Below are 8,133 nucleotides of genomic sequence, written 5' to 3' on the forward strand. Positions count from 1 at the left end.
CTTGACATCTACCACCTGTCTGAATTGACTTCTCGCAAATATAAAAAGAAAGTATGTCCTCCTTCCATGCAAAGAGGGCTTTGCTGGAGTGCCACTATTACATCTATAGAATTTCTGCAGGTAGAAGGTATTTGTAGCTTGATAACAAATCCAAACACGCACAGAGACACAAACTTTAATGTTCTTATTTCTTGTGGTTTGCATTAACAATTTACCAGTGTTTTCTCCTCTTTTACTACAGGAATGTATCTTTTCGTTTCATTCCCAGAAGAAAATAATCTGTCAGCGATTGTGCCCGACAGCTGGTACCATGAGGGCCAATGCTACTAGCCACCGTACAATACACTTGAGAGGGTCAAAAAAGCAGCAGTGAATAGTGAGTCCCCAGACCCTGAATCCTGGACTGTTCACCCAGGAAGTGTGCTAAAAGCTAAATGTTAGTTTACAGCAGTTAGGTTTTTACATTTACACATTGATTTGAGTTTATGGTTAGATCAGTAATATCTATGGTAATATTTATGATATTTTTATATAGATAGCATGATATTATTCTACGTTCTGCTGGAAGGTTTTTTTTTAATTATTATTGTTTTTTTTCCCTCAGATAGCTATGAAAAAGCTCATGAATGTTGCTTACGAGTCAAAAGATGTGAAAGTATTGATACAGAACCAGATGCAGTACCAATTTTTTTGGAATCCGGTTTGTACTACATTCAGTATCCAAACACCTGGATATTCCGTGTGGTGTTTCATGTCAGTACAGTTTATAGTGGTTCCATGCTACATTCAGTACCCAAACACCTGGATAGTCCGTGTGGTGTTTCATGTCAGTACAGTTTATAGTGGTTCCATGCTACATTCAGTACCCAAACACCTGGATAGTCCGTCCGGTGTTTCATGTCAGTACAGTTTATAGTGGTTCCATGCTACATTCAGTACCAAAACACCTGGATAGTCCGTCCGGTGTTTCATGTCAGTACAGTTTATAGTGGTTCCATGCTACATTCAGTACCCAACCACCTGGATAGTCCGTCCGGTGTTTCATGTCAGTACAGTTTATAGTGGTTCCATGCTACATTCAGTACCCAAACACCTGGATAGTCCGTGCGGTGTTTCATGTCAGTACAGTTTATAGTGGTTCCATGCTACATTCAGTACCAAAACACCTGGATAGTCTGTGCGGTGTTTCATGTCAGTACAGTTTATAGTGGTACCATGCTACATTCAGTACCCAAACACCTGGATAGTCCGTCCGGTGTTTCATGTCAGTACAGTTTATAGTGGTACCATGCTACATTCAGTACCCAAACACCTGGATAGTCCGTGCGGTGTTTCATGTCAGTACAGTTTATAGTGGTTCCATGCTACATTCAGTACCCAACCACCTGGATAGTCCGTTCGGTGTTTCATGTCAATACAGTTTATAGTGGTTCCATGCTACATTCAGTACCCAAACACCTGGGTAGTCCGTGTGGTGTTTCATGTCAGTACAGTTTATAGTGGTTCCATGCTACATTCAGTACCAAAACACCTGGATAGTCCATGTGGTGTTTCATGTCAGTACAGTTTATAGTGGTTCCATGCTACATTCAGTACCCAAACACCTGGATAGTCCATGTGGTGTTTCATGTCAGTACAGTTTATAGTGGTTCCATGCTACATTCAGTACCCAAACACCTGGATAGTCCGTCCGGTGTTTCATGTCAGTACAGTTTATATTGGTTCCATGCTACACTCAGTACCCAACCACCTGGATAGTCCGTTCGGTGTTTCATGTCAGTACAGTTTATAGTGGTTCCATGCTACATTCAGTACCCAAACACCTGGATAGTCCGTGCAGTGTTTCATGTCAGTACAGTTTATAGTGGTTCCATGCTACATTCAGTACCCAAACACCTGGATAGTCCGTCCGGTGTTTCATGTCAGTACAGTTTATAGTGGTTCCATGCTACATTCAGTACCAAAACACCTGGATAGTCCGTGTGGTGTTTCATGTTAGTACAGTTTATAGTGGTTCCATGCTACATTCAGTACCCAAACACCTGGATAGTCCGTCCGGTGTTTCATTTCAGTACAGTTTATAGTGGTTCCATGCTACATTCAGTACCAAAACACCTGGATAGTCCGTGTGGTGTTTCATGTTAGTAAAGTTTATAGTGGTTCCATGCTACATTCAGTACCCAACCACCTGGATAGTCCGTTCGGTGTTTCATGTCAGTACAGTTTATAGTGGTTCCATGCTACATTAAGTACCCAAACACCTGGATAGTCCGTTCGGTGTTTCATGTCAGTACAGTTTATAGTGGTTCCATGCTACATTCAGTACCCAAACACCTGGATAGTCCGTCCGGTGTTTCATGTCAGTACAGTTTATAGTGGTTCCATGCTACATTCAGTACCAAAACACCTGGATATTCTGTGTGGTGTTTCATGTTAGTACAGTTTATAGTGGTTCCATGCTACATTCAGTACCCAAACACCTGGATAGTCCGTCCGGTGTTTCATGTCAGTACAGTTTATAGTGGTTCCATGCTACATTCAGTACCAAAACACCTGGATAGTCCGTGTGGTGTTTCATGTTAGTACAGTTTATAGTGGTTCCATGCTACATTCAGTACCCAAACACCTGGATAGTCCGTCCGGTGTTTCATTTCAGTACAGTTTATAGTGGTTCCATGCTACATTCAGTACCAAAACACCTGGATAGTCCGTGTGGTGTTTCATGTTAGTAAAGTTTATAGTGGTTCCATGCTACATTCAGTACCCAACCACCTGGATAGTCCGTTCGGTGTTTCATGTCAGTACAGTTTATAGTGGTTCCATGCTACATTAAGTACCCAACCACCTGGATAGTCCGTTCGGTGTTTCATGTCAGTACAGTTTATAGTGGTTCCATGCTACATTCAGTACCCAAACACCTGGATAGTCCGTCCGGTGTTTCATGTCAGTACAGTTTATAGTGGTTCCATGCTACATTCAGTACCAAGACACCTGGATAGTCCGTGTGGTGTTTCATGTTAGTAAAGTTTATAGTGGTTCCATGCTACATTCAGTACCCAAACACCTGGATAGTCCCTCCGGTGTTTCATGTCAGGCCAGTTTATAGTGGCTATATACTACATTCAGTACCCAAACACCTGGATAGTCCCTCCGGTGTTTCATGTCAGTACAGTTTATAGTGGCTATATACTACATTCAGTACCCAAACACCTGGATAGTCCGTGTGGTGTTTCATGTCGGTACAGTTTATAGTGGCTATATGCTACATTCAGTACCCAAACACCTGGATAGTCCGTGTGGTGTTTCATGTCGGTACAGTTTATAGTGGCTATATGCTACATTCAGTACCCAAACACCTGGATAGTCCGTGTGGTGTTTCATGTCGGTACAGTTTATAGTGGCTATATGCTACATTCAGTACCCAAACACCTGGATAGTCCGTGTGGTGTTTCATGTCGGTACAGTTTATAGTGGCTATATGCTACATTCAGTACCCAAACACCTGGATAGTCCGTGTGGTGTTTCATGTTGGTACAGTTTATAGTGGTTCCATGCTACATTCAGTACCCAAACACCTGGATAGTCCGTGTGGTGTTTCGTGTCGGTACAGTTTATAGTGGCTACATACTACATTCAGTACCCAAACACCTGGATAGTCCGTGTGGTGTTTCATGTCGGTACAGTTTATAGTGGCTATATGCTACATTCAGTCCCCAAACACCTGGATAGTCCGTGTGGTGTTTCATGTTGGTACAGTCTATAGTGGTTCCATGCTACATTCAGTACCCAAACACCTGGATAGTCCGTGTGGTGTTTCATGTCGGTACAGTTTATAGTGGCTATATACTACATTCAGTACCCAAACACCTGGATAGTCCGTGTGGTGTTTCATGTCGGTACAGTTTATAGTGGCTATATGCTACATTCAGTACCCAAACACCTGGATAGTCCGTGTGGTGTTTCATGTCGGTACAGTTTATAGTGGCTATATACTACATTCAGTACCCAAACACCTGGATAGTCCGTGTGGTGTTTCATGTCGGTACAGTTTATAGTGGCTATATGCTACATTCAGTACCCAAACACCTGGATAGTCCGTGTGGTGTTTCATGTTGGTACAGTTTATAGTGGCTATATGCTACATTCAGTAAGCAACATTTGAGGAATACAGTTTTCTTCTGGGCTATTAAGAGTGGTTTAAATTTTGTCTGCAGGACTAATATGTCAATGTTTGCTAGATGATGGCCAGTTCTCATTTTTGGTGTTCATCTGAAGTGCTTTTATTTTTATTTTATTATTTCTTAGAGAAGTGAATAATTAAACTCCATATAAACGTAAATGTAATTCCAGAACAATAAGAATAAGAAATTTTAAATTGCAGTTGCATGTCTTTGTATGTTCTTATGCATTGTCTGGTACAATAATTGTAAAAAGTGATTTTCCTTTTAGACTTTTAGAATTTTATAAAATGAAAAAATAAAATACACTAAATGGTGACTGAACTCAAATCAACATAAAGGGGTTACTTTAACTGAGCAGATTAACTCTTCTGTATTCCAGTTTGAAAACTTGCACTTGAATTTTTTGGGACATACTTTATTTATAACAATCTATTTTGTTATATGTACAGCATTTGCACTTTATGGGTTCAGCGCGTCTGTGACAACAAATAATGGCATTGTTGGCCGAAACAATTGTATGTGAATTTGTACCCGAACAGCTCCTGTCTTTTGCTAAACTAAAGTTCTGGGGAGTTCTTGAGGAGTTCATGAGTCCATGTCTCTCTTTTTTCCAATGTGGGTATCTTCATTTCATTTTCAGAAGATAGCACAAGATGTAAACAAAATAAACCAAGCATTGTTGGTGTTGACAGTGCTCAGCAAGTATTGCGAGAAAAACTGAAGATTCTTCAAGATGCATCATATCTCTGCATGAATAAGGAATTGTTGAAGAATGTAGCTTTAGTTGTACACTGTCTTGCAGAAAAACTCAGAAGGCCTCTGCCAAAAGAAAACTGCCTGCCACTTGTCAGTAATTCACAAGATGCTGCAAAGCGGAAACTGCGCCGATTACCGAAACGACACAAAAAATGCCAAGCTAGCTAAGCAAAGCTTGAAATATCAAATATCAAAATATTGTGATGCATATCGTGTTACAGTATACATTTTTTATGCGTGTAATGACTATATCTTTGCATTGTGATTGTATTATGATTAGACCCTATGGGTTTTTTTATACCAAGTGCACTAGTTAATTAAAAAGACTGAAACTAACATTGCAAAAAGGCTGTTGACAGAGTTGAACAAGCATCAAGTTGTTGAGGCAGTCAGAGGCAGTCATGTTAGGTACCATGTCTATGGGGAGGTACTTGAGAGCTGTGATTTCAAGACGCTGGAGCATCCAGAGTGGGTCAATGACAAGGTACAGTTAGGGTGTCCTGAAACATGAAGTCAACAGTGAGCCCGCTCAACAGAACCACATTTTTAATATTCCCTCATACATGGCTGTTTTGTGGGAAACAGATAGATGTGACTCTTGGATGTTTAAAAATGTAAAATAAATATTGTTGTCTGTTAGTTATGCATAGTTAATTTTAATAAATTGTAGTTCATATTGATATTTATGCTGATATTTCCTCTGTGTACACCAGGTTCAGTTCTCCCAGCTGAAGTGGATTTTTTTCCCCATCAACATCAACTCAGATCACTGGGTCCTTCTGGCAGCAGATGTTACCAGAATGGAAGTATCCATTCTGGACTCTGGAGGCAGTTGTGTGAGAAATGACAAATACCCGGCCCTGTGGATGTATGTTTTATTATCTTTGGGAAATAATGTGATAATTCTGCTAAAATATTGAGATTAATGTTGGCCTATTGTTTAAATTGGTAATGCTTTAGTTGTTTGATAGTGATGTTAACCTCTGTATTATTCATTGGATTTTGTGTTCACACAGAAGTTACATGAATGCACGGAGCAAAGTCACAAATGAGCTTGCAGGGGAGTGGAGAGTCGGTAACCTCGTGTCAAGGTTGTGGGGCTTTTGTAATGCTGGTAAGATATGCAGTGATGGGCAACCATTAATATATTTATTTTGATGGGCATCTCAAAGTACCTTCACCAACAGCAAAACGAGCTAGGAAAAGATCATCCGGATGGCAGCATGTTTCTCCGAAACATGTATATTTTGAATGCTGCCTTCACAGATGTGCATGTTATCCGTGCTATGTGCACTAATGCACCCCCATACAGTCAATGATTCTCACTTTTGAACTGTCATGCTTGGAACCTGTAGGACATGGCAGTCATTCATTCATTATGTGTAACCCTTATCCAGGTCAGGGTCACGGTGGGTCCAGAGCCTACCTGGAATCATTGGGCGCAAAACGGTAATACACCCTGGAGGGGGCGCCAGTCCTTCACAGGGCAACACATGGCATTCATGATTTCAAAATTTTGATTTGTCAGACCACAGGACATCATTGCATTGTTTTAATTTACATTTTGCACAGGTTTTTTGCAACCAGTGTTGTATCTAATATTTCTCATTTTTAATATTCTTGTAAGCTTATAATAATACTGTTTAACTTCGGGATAGTATAATTTTTACAGGAATTTTAAGAAAATGCCTGAAATAAGCAACACTGTGCTAATAGTGAGAATTTTACATAACATCCTTAATTTTTTTATTTAAAAATAAATTAAATGTTTTTATAATACTCCTACAATAATCTCAAAATGAGAAATAGATATATTGATTAGGTTTGAAAATTTTGCACACAAATAATCTCATTCTTTATGTCTATAGAAAGCACTTGCCCTCACAAGAAACATGAATCCTGCCAGCCTTACTCAGGCTCATGCACTTGCAGTGAGAGCATATGAGACTCTCAAACTGCTGCGGAATGACAAGGGGCCTCCTTCACAGTCAGTATGTGACCTTCCATGGTGCAACAATCCTACAGGAAAGGCTTGGTGGGTGGCCTGTGATGTCTGTGGAAGATGGAGTCACTTCAAATGTGGGCGTCTCTCTAAAAGACCAAGAGGAGATTATGTATGTCCACTCTGCAAAGCCCAGTATATTTAAAGTGAATACCATCATTCTAAATCTATACTTAATGTCCTGTTTACTTTGCACGTATGAACAAAATTAGCCATTTAATTATGCTCATTAACCTTTTTACCAGGTACACCTCCCAATCAGGTGCACTTTGTAGGTTTACAGATACTGACTGTGACCCATTTGTTGCTGCATTTTGATCAGTTCCCATCTTCTCTGCCCATATCTACCTGTGCTATACACACCAACTTCCTACAAACATGTGGCTGTTACTGTTGTTCTGAGAGTTATCCATTACCCAAATATCTGATCCCTTTTCCTTGATGGCAGGAAAACAAAGCTTAACATATTTAAGCTAACAAAGCTGTGTCTATATATCAAAACTATAGGAAAAACCTGCAAACTGTCCAGCAAAAACAATTAAAATATGCAAAGTGAAGAAACAAACTGTGGGTGTATAAATGACAAAACACATTACAGATAACTCAAATGTCCAATAATGTTGTTTAGGCAAGTTTATTCAATGAATTCATTCATTATCTGTAACCGCTTATCCAGTTGAGGGTCGCGGTGGGTCCAGAGCCTACCTGGAATCATTGGGCAGGAATACACCCAGGAGGGGGCGCCAGTCCTTCACAGGGCAACACACACATTTACGCCGCCAATCCACCTACCAACATTTGTTTTTGGACTGTGGGAGGAAACCCACGCGGACACGGGGAGAACACACCAACTCCTCACAGACAGTCACCCAGAGCAGGAAATGAACCCACAACCTCCAGGTCCCTGGAGCTGTGTGACTGCAACACTACCTGCTGCGCCACCGTGCCGCCCTCAATGAATTCATCTAGCAAGAAAGAGTTTTGTAAATGTTCATGAATAGTAAAAATCATGGCTGGATCATCAAAAAGTAGTACAAAGACAAAACAGATTGATGTCTTGATTGATAATGTCAAAAAACAAAGTACAAAAGTAAGTCAAAAAAAAAAAAATTGGTCTTCATTGTTCATCAATGCATATCACAGTCTATGGTATGTTTAGTCCCATATAAAACAACCAAATAATTCCCTTTGTAG

At 40.2% G+C, this 8,133-nt stretch overlaps 1 long non-coding RNA gene across 1 annotated transcript; it reads left to right on the forward strand.

The window, feature by feature from the left end:
• Positions 1-240: 240 nt before the first annotated feature.
• LOC136695499 (uncharacterized) lies at positions 241-7,727 on the forward strand. The gene is made up of 5 exons (XR_010802297.1): positions 241-376; positions 5,651-5,805; positions 5,954-6,051; positions 6,335-6,386; positions 6,806-7,727. It is a non-coding gene; the product is annotated as an uncharacterized lncRNA (long non-coding RNA).
• Positions 7,728-8,133: the final 406 nt, after the last annotated feature.

The sequence above is a fragment of the Hoplias malabaricus genome, chromosome 4 (genome assembly GCF_029633855.1).
Source record: "Hoplias malabaricus isolate fHopMal1 chromosome 4, fHopMal1.hap1, whole genome shotgun sequence".
NCBI classification, from domain to species: domain Eukaryota; kingdom Metazoa; phylum Chordata; class Actinopteri; order Characiformes; family Erythrinidae; genus Hoplias; species Hoplias malabaricus.